Source organism: Antedon bifida, chromosome 6 (genome assembly GCF_963402885.1).
Source record: "Antedon bifida chromosome 6, ecAntBifi1.1, whole genome shotgun sequence".
NCBI lineage: Eukaryota > Metazoa > Echinodermata > Crinoidea > Comatulida > Antedonidae > Antedon > Antedon bifida.
This window is the reverse complement of record NC_136231.1, coordinates 24,979,169-24,993,790: the sequence shown is the minus strand read 5'-3', so window position 1 is coordinate 24,993,790 and position 14,622 is coordinate 24,979,169. Positions and strand designations below refer to the sequence as shown.

At 33.3% G+C, this 14,622-nt stretch overlaps 1 long non-coding RNA gene across 1 annotated transcript; it reads right to left on the bottom strand.

The window, feature by feature from the left end:
* Positions 1–8,608: 8,608 nt before the first annotated feature.
* LOC144845197 (uncharacterized) lies at positions 8,609–11,772 on the bottom strand. The gene is made up of 3 exons (XR_013612505.1): positions 10,674–11,772; positions 9,095–10,599; positions 8,609–9,020 (listed from the first exon to the last, which is right to left on the bottom strand). It is a non-coding gene; the product is annotated as an uncharacterized LOC144845197 (long non-coding RNA).
* Between the last annotated feature and the right edge of the window lie 2,850 nt (positions 11,773–14,622).

The following is a 14,622-nucleotide window of genomic DNA, read 5'->3' as shown; positions in this document are numbered from 1 at the left end:
TTGAATTTATCATAAATTTGTAAACCAATAGTTTTTTTTATAAAATTTACTTTATTCTATTTTGTATCAATAATTGTATATTTTTCACCAATCAACATTGAAGATAATAAACAGTATTGAACAATTGATGTTATTTTATCGTTTTACTTTACAATGCACAATTTTCCGTGTGACAAAGTAATAGAAACTGTTTGCATATCATAGTCGGAATACGTAAAGAAGAAAGACTTGTTTTATGCTTTTTAAAGTAAACAAAACTGAAATTTAGTGGAATTACCACATACTACTTCCTTTATCGTCTACCAAGAACCGAATATAATTTGTAAATGTAAATATCATTCAACTTGTTATTGTTTACATAGTTGTTGATTGATTGATATTCTCATTCTGTGCCTTTTATGTATATTGCTTTAAAGGCATACAACTTCATCCACAACAAATATCCATTCGCCTATTAATTACGTTAATTAAATAACTTTGATTAAATTATACTGGTACTTGAACTGAAATATTGAATTATTCATAGTTTTATCAATTGGTGTGGATGGATTAAAGAATAACAACCCTTTTACTCCATGATGTGTTATACCTTGCCATATTAACATCAGCAAGGGTTCGAGCCTCACTCGCTCCATGGTTCTAGTGGTAGAATGAGTCTTCTCGGATAAGGACTATAAACCGTAGGTCCAGTGTACACATCTGGCTCATGTGCACTCTAAAGAACCTAGTACATCTTTCGAGACGAGTAGGGGGTTGCTCCGGTGTTACTAGTGTAGGCCTACATACAGCCACTGTCATACGCTGATTAGGGTCACCCGTATAAATAAGGTGTATAGTAATGTAATGGTACAGTAAATCGGGGAAAAAACACGGTTGGATGTTTGGCAAAGTATTTCATTGGTATTAAATATGAACATAATGTCTGTATGGTTCATACGTTTAATCCATCTCTCACATTGAAATAGTTTTTAGAAATAAGGGCAGAAATAAATAATTTATATAGATTATTCGATACTGGAGACTGGATATGCATGTTTTTAGCATTATTTAGGCATATTTGCTGTAAATAACATCTGTGCCAAAATAGGGAGATTAATTATTAATAATTTGTACATGTTTTCCCCTAGGCACCCTGTTGTTAAAGACATTTCAAAGCTACAGTTAAATAACAAAATCATTTAAAGACACATTGGTTTTTTATTTTCTTCACTTATTTTTAGAGTGGAAATTTTGTTTCCACTGGCAACTAACCATAGGCTACATATAACATATAAAAACATAGTAAAAATCAATATGTTTGAAATATAAAAACTATTTACAAAATTTATATAATACAAATATCATACAAAAACACATTAACAATATTTTTTTTAATGATTTAAAAAATTTCTATAATGTACGTTACCGTATAATATAACAAGTTTTCTCTGTATCTTTGAAATATAAAAATATTTTTTTTTAATGATTTCAAAAATTTCTATAGGCCTATGTACATTACCGTGTAATATAACAAGTTTTCTCTATATCTTTGAAATATAAAAATATTTTTTTTTAATGATTTCAAAAATTTCTATAGGCCTATGTACGTTACCGTGTAATATAACAAGTTTTCTCTATATCTTTGTATGGCAAGCCTCAGCTGTCTGAAGTATTCAAAATATTATATTATTATATCATTTTTTTATTATATTATATATTGTATTGTAATGAATTATACGTTTTGCATTATATTACTTGGTTTTAGCATTATATTATATCTATTTCTAATATATTATGTGAAAAATGTAACAAATTATTGACTTTTTGTATTATATTATTCGGTTTTGGCATTATATTATGAACATTTACTATTATATTATTAATAAAATACATTATATTATAATATAATTGTATTATATTAAACCCATTTACCTTACTTTATAACATACAACATTATTATATTATACGGATTCGTTAGTTATATTATTATTTTGTATGATGTTTATTATACGTCACGGCTCATTTCAGTTCTTCTAACTCTTTCTCTCCCTCCCCCTGTTCACTAGCAATCAGCGGCAGAATCTGAATTGTGTGACTGTTGAAGAATAACTATACTACGTACTAGGCCTAGCCTAGGCCTACTAGGGGATCTAGCCTAGACGTAGCTAGTTAGACAAGTGACTAAGGACCACCGGACAGCTACAACTAATACTACAATACAATAATACTACTAATGCAATAACTACTACTGCTAATACTTAGGCCTAGCTAGTAGAGTACTAGGTAGGTTAGCTACTACTAGGCTCTAGGGGGGTTAGGGCGTATGTATGATGTTAACTACTAGGCCTAGGCCTACTAGTACTAGCCTAGGCTAGGCCTAGACTTAAGTTGTAGTAGGCTAGGGCCGGGCCTGCTGCCTTAGGCTAGGCTATAGGCTACTACTACTACTACTACTAGGCAGCCAGCCCATGATGGTTACGAGTAAGCCAAAATTTTGGATATAAGTAAACCAAAATTTGGGTACGAGCGAGTTGGCATGGGTACGGGTTGACCTGTATCCTTCTTTCTAGCTAATCGTACTAGGCCTAGGCCTCAAGTAAGTCTACGCTACCCAGTCCGGCTACAATATGGTCTATTTTGTTTTATAGCTTTAATGATAGCTGGGTTCAAATCTGGGTTGGGACGGCTTTTTCTCATTCTAAAACAGAGTTCCTTATCATAATAAAATAATATATGAATTTATTTGTAATAGTACCTAGGCCCTAATTGCCATTGCATTTATTATTATTAATTATATATTATACGGTTACCCCTTAATTATACTATAGTATAATTTCCTTGTTATATTTTACAATATTTTCTTTATAATTCTACAATTTTGTCTTTCACAGCACAAATTTATCATACTGTATTTGTCCAAGCTACTCCAGCTACATGGTATTGCCTTGAGGCTAAACTACACGGTATACTGGCACTACCATCATTCCTGGCTCGTCAACCTGGACCACATAAGCACAGTTTCAGTTTCAGTTTATTTACCATTTCAATTTCTGAACATAAGAGATGAACAACTTATATGGATGGATAACCATAAGAGCGAAGCTCGTTTACCGGTCACCCGTTAGTGCAGTGACATTACGGACAACATAAAGACAGGACAAAGGTGCAATACATAACAAGACATGTGAACACTTGTGTTTGCAACCCCTTGGATAAAATAATATATTTATATAAAGGAGAAAGATAGATATTATAATATTTCTTTTTTATCATACAATACATAGTACCTATTGGTATTATATCTAAAAATACAAAGGCGGCTAACACAGATAGTTCCATATATACAGTACTCTCTTATAAATAGATGTATCTCTCCAATCTACCTAATCTAATAATAGTACTATTAGCATACTACTATACACTTTGTAGACAAGAAGTAAGTTGTATACACCTAGAGGACTTATGGTAGTACAGTCGAACGCCCTCTCACTGGCCCGGTCAACATAATCTATACCTAGATTATTACAGTAATTAAAGTACATTATTACAGAGATTTTTTTTTTTTTTTTGCAGAAATCAAAGTTATGTGTATAGAAAGCAGTACTCGTATTAAAAACTAAGCAGGTTGTACTCTTGAACGCAAACTGGCAGGATATTTTGAATATTTTTTATTGTTGAAATGAATAGAATCCTAACTTCTTTGCAACAACTGGAGACGAAGACATATTATGACCCTTTTATTTAAATTTATTTGAATAGACCTTCATGTAAATTCATTAAAGGCTATATGTTTGTTTTATATTTTAATATGTGATAGTAGAAAATCATTGTGTATAATGAGGACTAAGAATCTGATATTCACTTGCATTCTCATCTTTTAAAAATTTTATTTATAATGCTGGTAATGAGTTTAAAATTTAATTATATTGACTAGTTTTGATAATCATTATTTCTTTTGTGTAATATAGTTCATATATTATGTATTGAATAAATTGGTAAGGCCCTATACTGTTATTATTTAAGGAAAGTTTATATACACTTATTTTATTCCTACTTAGTATTAATTGTTTATATAAATATTTTGTCTAATTGCCTTGATTTTTTGTATAGGCCAATGGCATCAATGTTTTTCTCAACGCAAATTAGCCTAATAATGCCACATTTAAACACATGATTCATTGATTTCTGATATTCTGTACTTGAGTAGGCATTACTAAAATAACCAAGTAGTTAATATATTTCATTTGTAATGTATGTATAAACAATAAGTTTTTTTTCACATTTTTAAATTTAAAAATTATTACAATACCTACCTTTCTGATATTGTTACTATTGTATAATATATTTTGAGGCAGCAATAAAAAAAAATTAAAACAATTAATTTGACTTATACTGTACTATGTTAGTTCAGGATATGAAATGTGTGTGGGCATCTGGTGTGTTGGAGGTTGGTGGTGTGAGGTGTATATTTGTCACTTTAAGACCTAAATTAGATGTTTTCTGAAGAAAAGAAGTAAGAGGATACGCTTTCAAACAATTCCAAGAAGATTCACACAAAAATAATTACTTTCCAATAAAATAGTATAACAGTGTATATTACAGTACATTGAATAAACTCGAGCGGAAAAATAACGCACATAAAAAAACACTCATATTCTTGTCGAAAAGTGCCCTCTATAGTTTTCTATTAATTTATTAATAATTATTATTAATTAATGCGTAATATGAACATATTTTTAACATTCAATGCTGGAAACTGGTTCTACTCCTAACAAAGTTTCATACCTCCAAATTTCATCAACGTATTCAAAGCACTTCAATATTAAATATCACATTTAACATAAAAAATTCGGGTTTTGGATAGAATTTTGCTTAAAAACATATACAAAAAACATCGATAAAAAATACTTTTCGTATTCAAAAACAGATGATACTTGGTATAAATGTTCACTATAGGTTGCTCTATTCACAGAAACAAAATTGCATTCATGAACGTTTTTTGTTGGTTGTTTTTTCAAAATAGTTATTAGCTTGAAAAAAATGAGTTGGAATTGTATAGTCTTTCATAAGTGTACATTTTGTAAAAACGTAAATTTAAAAAATCAGTGATATGGCTTGATAGTTATTTTTTTTTTTGCAATATGGATGGAGCAACCTATATTGAACATTTATACCAAGTATCAAATGTTTTTGAATACGAAAAGTATTTTTTATCGATGTTTTTTGTATATGTTTTTAAGCAAAATTCTATCAAAACCTGGATTTGTAATGTTAAATGATATTTATTTAAGTGCTTTGAATACGTTGATGAAATTTGGAGGTATGAAACTTTGTTAGGAGTAGAACCAGTTTCCAGCATTGAATGTTAAAAATATGTTCATATTACTCATTAATTAATAATAATTATTAATAAATTAATAGAAAACTATAGAGGGCACTTTTCGACAAGAATATGAGTGTTTTTTTATGTGCGTTATTTTTCCGCTCGAGTTTATTCAATGTACTGTAATATACACTGTTATACTATTTTATTGGAAAGTAATTATTTTTGTGTGAATCTTCTTGGAGTTGTTTGAAAGCGTATCCTTTTACTTCTTTTCTTCAGAAAACATCTAATTTAGGTCTTAAAGTGACAAATATACACCTCACACCAGATTCTGCCCACACACACTTCATCTCCTGAACTAACATAGTACAGTATAAGTCAAAATAATTGTTTGTTAAAATTTTTTTTTATTGAAAACAATCTGCCTCAAAAAATATCATACAATAGTAACAATATCAGAAAGGTAGGTATTGTAATAATGTTAAAATTTAAAAATGTGAAAAAAAAATGAATGTTTATACATACATTACAAATGAAATATATTAACTACTAGGTTATTTTAGTAATGCATACACAAGTACAGAATATCAGAAATCAATGAATCATGTGTCTAAATGTGGCATTATTAGGCTAATTTGCTTTGAGAAAAACATTGATGCCATTGGCCTATACAAAAAATCAAGGCAATTAGACAAAATATTTATATAAACAATTATACTAATATTGGTAGGCATAAAATAAGTGTATATAAACTTTCCTTAAATAATAACAGTACAGGGCCTTACCAATTTATTTAATACATAATATATGAACTATATTACACAAAAGAAATGTAAATGAATTTATAAGGACATAATTATTATCAAAACTAGTCAATATAATTAAATTTTAAACTCATTACCAGCATTATAAATAAAATTTTAAAAAGATGAGAATGCAAGTGAATATCAGATTCTTAGTCCTCATTATACACAATAATTTTCTACTATTAGTATCACATATTAAAATATAAAACAATCATGTAGCCTTTAATGAATTTACATGGAGGTCTATTCAAATAAATTTAAATAAAAGGGTCATAATATGTCTTCGTCTCCAGTTCGTAGAAAATGAAGTTAGGATTCCATTCATTTCAACAATAAAAAATATTCAAAATATCCTGCCAGTTTGCGTTCAAGAGTACAACCTGCTTAGTTTTTAATACGAGTACTGCTTTCTATACACATAACGTTGATTTCTGCAACAACAAAAAAATCTCTGTAATAATGTACTTTAATTACTGCAATAATCTAGGTATAGATTATGTTGACCGGGCCAGTGAGAGGGCGTTCGACTGTACTACCATAAGTCCTCTAGGTGTATACAACTTACTTCTTGTCTACAAAGTGTATTGTAGTATGCTAATAGTACTATTATTAGATTAGGTAGTTGGGAGTAGATTGGAACTATCTGTGTTAGTTGCCTTTGTATTTTTAGTTATACTGTAATACCAATAGGTACTGTGTATTGGGATGCAATTCAACAGTTATGAATAAAAATAGTCCTATGTACTCTGTATGTTGGAGGAAATAAGCATAAGAGCAAGTCTTGACCACAGGGTGTAAGTCAGTCACTATTTTGAATCAGTAGTATGACTTCTTAGGATTTAATTAATTTTAAAATTATCATTGTATGATCGAAAAGAAATATTATAATATCTAACTTTCTCCTTTATATAAATATATTATTTTATCCAAGGGGTTGCAAACACAAGTGTTCACATGTATTGCACCTTTGTCCTGTCTTTATGTTGTCCGTAATGTTACTGCACTAACGGGTGACCGGTAAACGAGCTTCGCTCTTACGGTTATCCATCCATATAAGTTGTTCATCTCTTATGTTCAGAAATTGAAATGGTAAATAAACTGAAACTGAAACTGTGCTTATGTGGTCCAGGTTGACGAGCCAGGAATAATGGTAGTGCCAGTATACCGTGTAGTTTAGCCTCAAGGCAATACCATGTAGCTGGAGTAGCTTGGACAAATACAGTAGAAATTTATGAGACTTGGTGTGTGATGATTCAGTATGATAAATTTGTGCTGTGAAAGACAAAATTGTAGAATTATGAAGAAAATATTGTAAAATATAACAAGGAAATTATACTATAGTATAATTAAGGGGTAACCGTATAATATATAATAAATAATAATAAATGCAATGGCAATTACTTATATTATGTATACATTACAATATTACAAATAAATTCATATATTATTTTATTATGATAAGGAAATCTGTTTTTGAATGAGAAAAAGCCATCCCAACCCAGATTTGAACCCAGCTATCAATAAAGCTATAAAACAAAATAAACCATATTGTAGCCGGACTGGGTAGCGTAGACTTACTTGAGGCCTAGGCCTAGTACAATTAGCTAGAAGGATACAGGTCAACCCGTACCCATGCCAACTCGCTCGTACCCAAATTTTGGTTTACTTATCCAAAATTTTGGCTTACTCGTACCCATCATGGGCTGACTGCCTAGTAGTAGTAGTAGTAGCCTAGCCTAAGGCAGCAGGCCCGGCCCTAGCCTACTACAACTTAAGTCTAGGCCTAGCCTAGTACTAGTAGGCCTAGGCCTAGTAGTTAACATCATACATACGCCCTAGAGCCTAGTAGTAGCTACCTAGTACTCTACTAGCTAGGCCTAGGTAGTAGCAGTATTAGTTATTGTAGTAGTATTATTGTATTGTAGTATTAGTTGTAGCTGTCCGGTGGTCCTTGGTCACTTGTCTAACTAGCTACGTCTAGGCTAGATCCCCTAGTAGGCCTAGGCCTAGTACGTAGTAAAGATAATTAGTTATTCTTCAACAGTCACACAATTCAGATTCTGCCGCTGATTGTTAGTGAGCAGGGGGAGGGAGAGAAAGAGTTAGAAGAACTGAAATAAGTCGTGACGTATAATAAACATCATACAAAATAATAATATAACTAACGAATCCGTATAATATAATAATGTTGTATGTTATAAAGTAAGGTAAATGCGTTTAATATAATACAATTATATTATAATATAATGTATTTTATTAATAATATAATAGTAAATGTTCATAATATAATGCCAAAACCGAATAATATAATACAAAAAGTCAATAATTTGTTACATTTTTCACATAATATATTAGAAATAGATATAATATAATGCTAAAACCAAGTAATATAATGCAAAACGTATAATTCATTACAATACAATATATAATATAATAAAAAAATGATATAATAATATAATATTTTGAATACTTCAGACAGCTGAGGCTTGCCATATCTTTGAAATATAAAAATATTTTTTTTTAATGATTTCAAAAATTTCTATAGGCCTATGTACGTTACCGTGTAATATAACAAGTTTTCTCTATATCTTTGAAATATAAAAATATTTTTTTTTAATGATTTCAAAAATTTCTATAGGCCTATGTACGTTACCGTGTAATATAACAAGTTTTCTCTATATTGTAACGAAAATCCGTTCTCGGGTTCGTTCCCTTTTGGGGGGAGGGGTCTGCGGTACTGCGGCACACTCAAATGAAACAAACAAATCAATTACAAGTTTTGGAGTAACCTCCTTTATTCTTCTTTGATTCCAAATTATTAGTAACAACCGATTATAATAATTAATTAGATTAGTTCTGCTATTACGCCGGACTTGAAACAACAGCGTAACCACCAGTAATGACGTAACCTCCAATAGTAGCGTAACCACCAACAAATGACGTAACCTCCAATAGTAGCGTAACCACCAACAAATGACGTAACCTCCAATAGTAGCGTAACCACCAACAACGGTGTAACCTCCAACAGCAACGTAACCACCAATAATGGCGTAACCTCCAACCAGCAACGTAACCACCAACAATGGCGTAACCTCCACAGCAACGTAACCACCAACAATGGTGTAACCTCCACAGCAACGTAACCACCAATAATGGCGTAACCTCCAACCAGCAACGTAACCACCAACAATGGCGTAACCTCCACAGCAACGTAACCACCAACAATGGTGTAACCTCCACAGCAACGTAACCACCAACAATGGTGTACCCTCCACAGCAACGTAACCACCAACAATGGTGTAACCTCCACAGCAACGTAACCACCAACAATGGTGTAACCTCCACAGCAACGTAACCACCAACAATGGTGTAACCTCCACAGCAACGTAACCACCAACAATGGTGTAACCTCCACAGCAACGTAACCACCAACAATGGTGTAACCTCCACAGCAGGTAACCACGTACCGGCTAACAGGGTAACCACCAGTAGTCTTAACCACTGGCTAAAAGGTGTACCCACCAGCAACGCAGTTTCACAACCACAGGGTGTACCACGGGCTAACTGTATCTCAAGCAGTAACACAACCAGTAGGTGCAACCTCCGGCTCAGCTATCTCAAATAGTGATACAACCAGTACAGTAGGCGCAACCTCCGGCTCACTATGTCTCAAATAGTGATACAACCAGTACAGTAGGCGCAACCTCCGGCTCACTATGTCTCCAACAGCAGCACAAGCGGTAGGCTGTACCCTCCGGCTAACTTACCTGCTGTGTCTTAACTCTCCTTTTATTATTCAGCTCTAATTTTCTCTTTCTTTTCTCTAATCTTCTCTACACTTTGTTTTCCAATTTCTCTAATGTCTCTACTTATTTTACACGTCTTCTCCCTGCTTCTCCGCTTTTCCAGCTCCAATATCTCCCTCCTTTTTAACGCAGCTCGAGGTAACCCTCCATTGCCTTCCTTCTCCAATCCCTCTCTGCCTTTTTCTCACGTCCGTTCTCTGCTTCTCTTCCTGCCTAACTCTGCCTCCATCTGCTGCCCTCTATCTTTTTCTTCTACCCCAAAATCATTACATTACCCCCTCCCTAAAATAATCGGTCCCCGATAATAATCCAAAAAGAACAATCAACAAAATAAACAAACAAAAGTAAAGTCCTAAGTTTTAAGAATCCCTCGACTTCAACACATAGGTTCTGGGTTGCTCCTTCGTGCGAGTCATTTCTTCCGCAACACGACCAATCCCACCGCTGCCACCAATGTAACGAAAATCCGTTCTCGGGTTCGTTCCCTTTTGGGGGGAGGGGTCTGCGGTACTGCGGCACACTCAAATGAAACAAACAAATCAATTACAAGTTTTGGAGTAACCTCCTTTATTCTTCTTTGATTCCAAATTATTAGTAACAACCGATTATAATAATTAATTAGATTAGTTCTGCTATTACGCCGGACTTGAAACAACAGCGTAACCACCAGTAATGACGTAACCTCCAATAGTAGCGTAACCACCAACAAATGACGTAACCTCCAATAGTAGCGTAACCACCAACAAATGACGTAACCTCCAATAGTAGCGTAACCACCAACAACGGTGTAACCTCCAACAGCAACGTAACCACCAATAATGGCGTAACCTCCAACCAGCAACGTAACCACCAACAATGGCGTAACCTCCACAGCAACGTAACCACCAACAATGGTGTAACCTCCACAGCAACGTAACCACCAATAATGGCGTAACCTCCAACCAGCAACGTAACCACCAACAATGGCGTAACCTCCACAGCAACGTAACCACCAACAATGGTGTAACCTCCACAGCAACGTAACCACCAACAATGGTGTACCCTCCACAGCAACGTAACCACCAACAATGGTGTAACCTCCACAGCAACGTAACCACCAACAATGGTGTAACCTCCACAGCAACGTAACCACCAACAATGGTGTAACCTCCACAGCAACGTAACCACCAACAATGGTGTAACCTCCACAGCAACGTAACCACCAACAATGGTGTAACCTCCACAGCAGGTAACCACGTACCGGCTAACAGGGTAACCACCAGTAGTCTTAACCACTGGCTAAAAGGTGTACCCACCAGCAACGCAGTTTCACAACCACAGGGTGTACCACGGGCTAACTGTATCTCAAGCAGTAACACAACCAGTAGGTGCAACCTCCGGCTCAGCTATCTCAAATAGTGATACAACCAGTACAGTAGGCGCAACCTCCGGCTCACTATGTCTCAAATAGTGATACAACCAGTACAGTAGGCGCAACCTCCGGCTCACTATGTCTCCAACAGCAGCACAAGCGGTAGGCTGTACCCTCCGGCTAACTTACCTGCTGTGTCTTAACTCTCCTTTTATTATTCAGCTCTAATTTTCTCTTTCTTTTCTCTAATCTTCTCTACACTTTGTTTTCCAATTTCTCTAATGTCTCTACTTATTTTACACGTCTTCTCCCTGCTTCTCCGCTTTTCCAGCTCCAATATCTCCCTCCTTTTTAACGCAGCTCGAGGTAACCCTCCATTGCCTTCCTTCTCCAATCCCTCTCTGCCTTTTTCTCACGTCCGTTCTCTGCTTCTCTTCCTGCCTAACTCTGCCTCCATCTGCTGCCCTCTATCTTTTTCTTCTACCCCAAAATCATTACAATATCTTTGAAATATAAAAATATTTTTTTTTAATGATTTCAAAAATTTCTATAGGCCTATGTACGTTACCGTGTAATATAACAAGTTTTCTCTATATCTTTGAAATATAAAAATATTTTTTTTTAATGATTTCAAAAATTTCTATAGGCTTATGTACGTTACCGTGTAATATAACAAGTTTTCTCTATATCTTTGAAATATTAAAACTATTTACAAAATTTAAATAATACAAATATCATACAAAAACACAGTAAAATATTTTTTAATGATTTCAAAAATGTCTATAATAATAATAATAATAATAAATGAAAATTTATATAGCGCCGGTATCCTCCACCCATGTGGCGCTCATAATGTACGTTACCGTATAATATAACAAGTTTTCTCTATATCTTTGAAATATTAAAACTATTTACAAACTTTAAATAATACAAATATCATACAAAAACACAGTAAAATATTTTTTAATGATTTAAAAAATGTCTATAATGTACGTTACCGTATAATATAACAAGTTTTCTCTATATCTTTGAAATATAAAACTATTTACAAAATTTAAATAATACAAATATCATACAAAAACACATTAACAATATTTTTTTTAATGATTTAAAAAATTTCTATAATGAATGTACGTTACCGTATAATATAACAAGTTTTCTCTATATCTTTGAAATATAAAAATATTTACAAACTTTAAATAATACAAATATCATACAAAAACACAGTAAAATATTTTTTAATGATTTCAAAAATGTCTATAATGTACGTTACCGTGTAATATAACAAGTTTTCTCTAGGCCTACATCTTTGAAATATAAAAATATTTTTTTTAATGATTTCAAAAATTTCTATAATGTAATAATAACAAGTTTTATAACTACCCTGACATTACATTTCACTTTCTGCAACATCACGTGGATTTCATACTTGTTTAGTACAGATTGTCATCACATGCATTTTGATTAAATATTTGTTACATTTGATATAGTAAAAAATTAATAATTCATAACTCATCAATAATTGAGAAATAAACTGGTACTAGTCTCTCCAAAATACACAATAGGAACTACATTACATAAAGAAAAGAATTTATATTGCAAAAATGGCATAAAATTCATCTTTAGGCTAATATATAACTAATTTTCTGTTACAAGGGCAACTGTGACTCTGGATCGCAAACAAAACCTCTGTTGATGAGACCATGGAGGAAATATTTCCTCCATGATGAGACCTATTATGACGTTAATGTTCCCAATCCAACTTCGATCTGTGTGCTTATAACCAAAGATCGTATAGCGCATAGCGCCACTTCGTGGCGCTATAGTATCTTTGCTTATAACAGCCCTACGATTATTATTGAAAGAGGAACTAGCATTCATGGCTAATTTTATAGTTAAATAGATAAAAAAAATAAATACCACGTTAAGTTTGAGGCTAATTCCGATGTTATAATTTGACTTTTATCGCTTATCTGGTCGCTAAGTAACATATTATACTGATACATATAAGTTTTGGAGCATTTAAGGTACTTTTACTACTGTTTTTTAGCCTCAACTCTGTGCCTATTCGAGCTAGCCTCATGGCTACCAACACAAAGGAAGCTCCCGCCACTAACGCAGGCAAGGCAACAAGACATTCCAAGGCATTGTCTGACGTGATAAGTAGTCCGGATCTAGCCAGATTTATTGAGGACAGCGTTAGGAAGGCATTCGAAGGTCCATTAATAGCTGATCTTATAAGCAAACAAGTATCCGTAGCCCTCGAAAGTCATAATTTCGCCGATGCAAATAATAGGTCTGTAAACAAGATCAATGGCGATAGTAATACACACACATTGAAAATTTGAAATCCATCCACGAAGGGAGATAACTGTGATGTCAACAGGAGCAGGCCTTCGGTAGGCTACACTCTATATTTTTCTGAATTTAACCTATTTAAATTTGTTTCTATTTCTAATTTACCTCATACAAACTGTACAAAAGTTACATAAAAGAAAATGACTTACATACATTCCGAAAGCAAAATGTACAAAAGCATATGATCAAAATCGTCGCTTTAGATTCGTCATAAAAGTTCGCCTATTTAAAAAATTAAACAGAAGACATACTTTCAGACATCTTCTCTGTCGACTGACGGATAATTCGTTTAACTTTGCGCCAAAAGATAAACAAAATGTTGACAATAAAAACGACGATATTGATAATAATACAAATTATTATAATATTAAAATTAGTTTCTTTTTCAGACTTTCCATCATTCTTTTCCGTTTGCCATATTGGTTCATCAGTGGTTGACAAAAATGTCTTTTTATCAGCATACAAATCCGTCGTATTTTGACTTTGTTGGGGTCTGATATGGACATATCGTGGTTCTTCAGTATACCAACGCATAATGCAAACGACTTCCACATCAACTTTAAATATCCCATTAATTTCAACGTGTGTCACGTTATTGGTGGCAAATAATGATTCACTTTTATCTTGCCAATGCAATTCTGGTATGGGAACAGTTTTCTCTGTAAAACACGTTGCCATCATTACCGGTAGACCTATGCCATTTTCAAGACTTCTGGAATTAATGAGTGGAAATGTTGAGTTTGGTGGCTTCAACACGTGTAAGTGGCATCCAGCAGAAGTTCCAACGTTAATATCGATAACGGGATCATACAAAAGGCATCGATATACATCTTCGTGTTCTACTGCTGTGTTGTATGTTTTTAATGTGGTATTTACAAATGTTCCACTGGAATTATGAGATGTTGGACTTATTGTAGTTATTCCATGTTCGTTGTTTATTACGTTAATGTTCCCTTTCGTCCACGATCCAATGTAGGCTCGATTCTTGTTGTGACA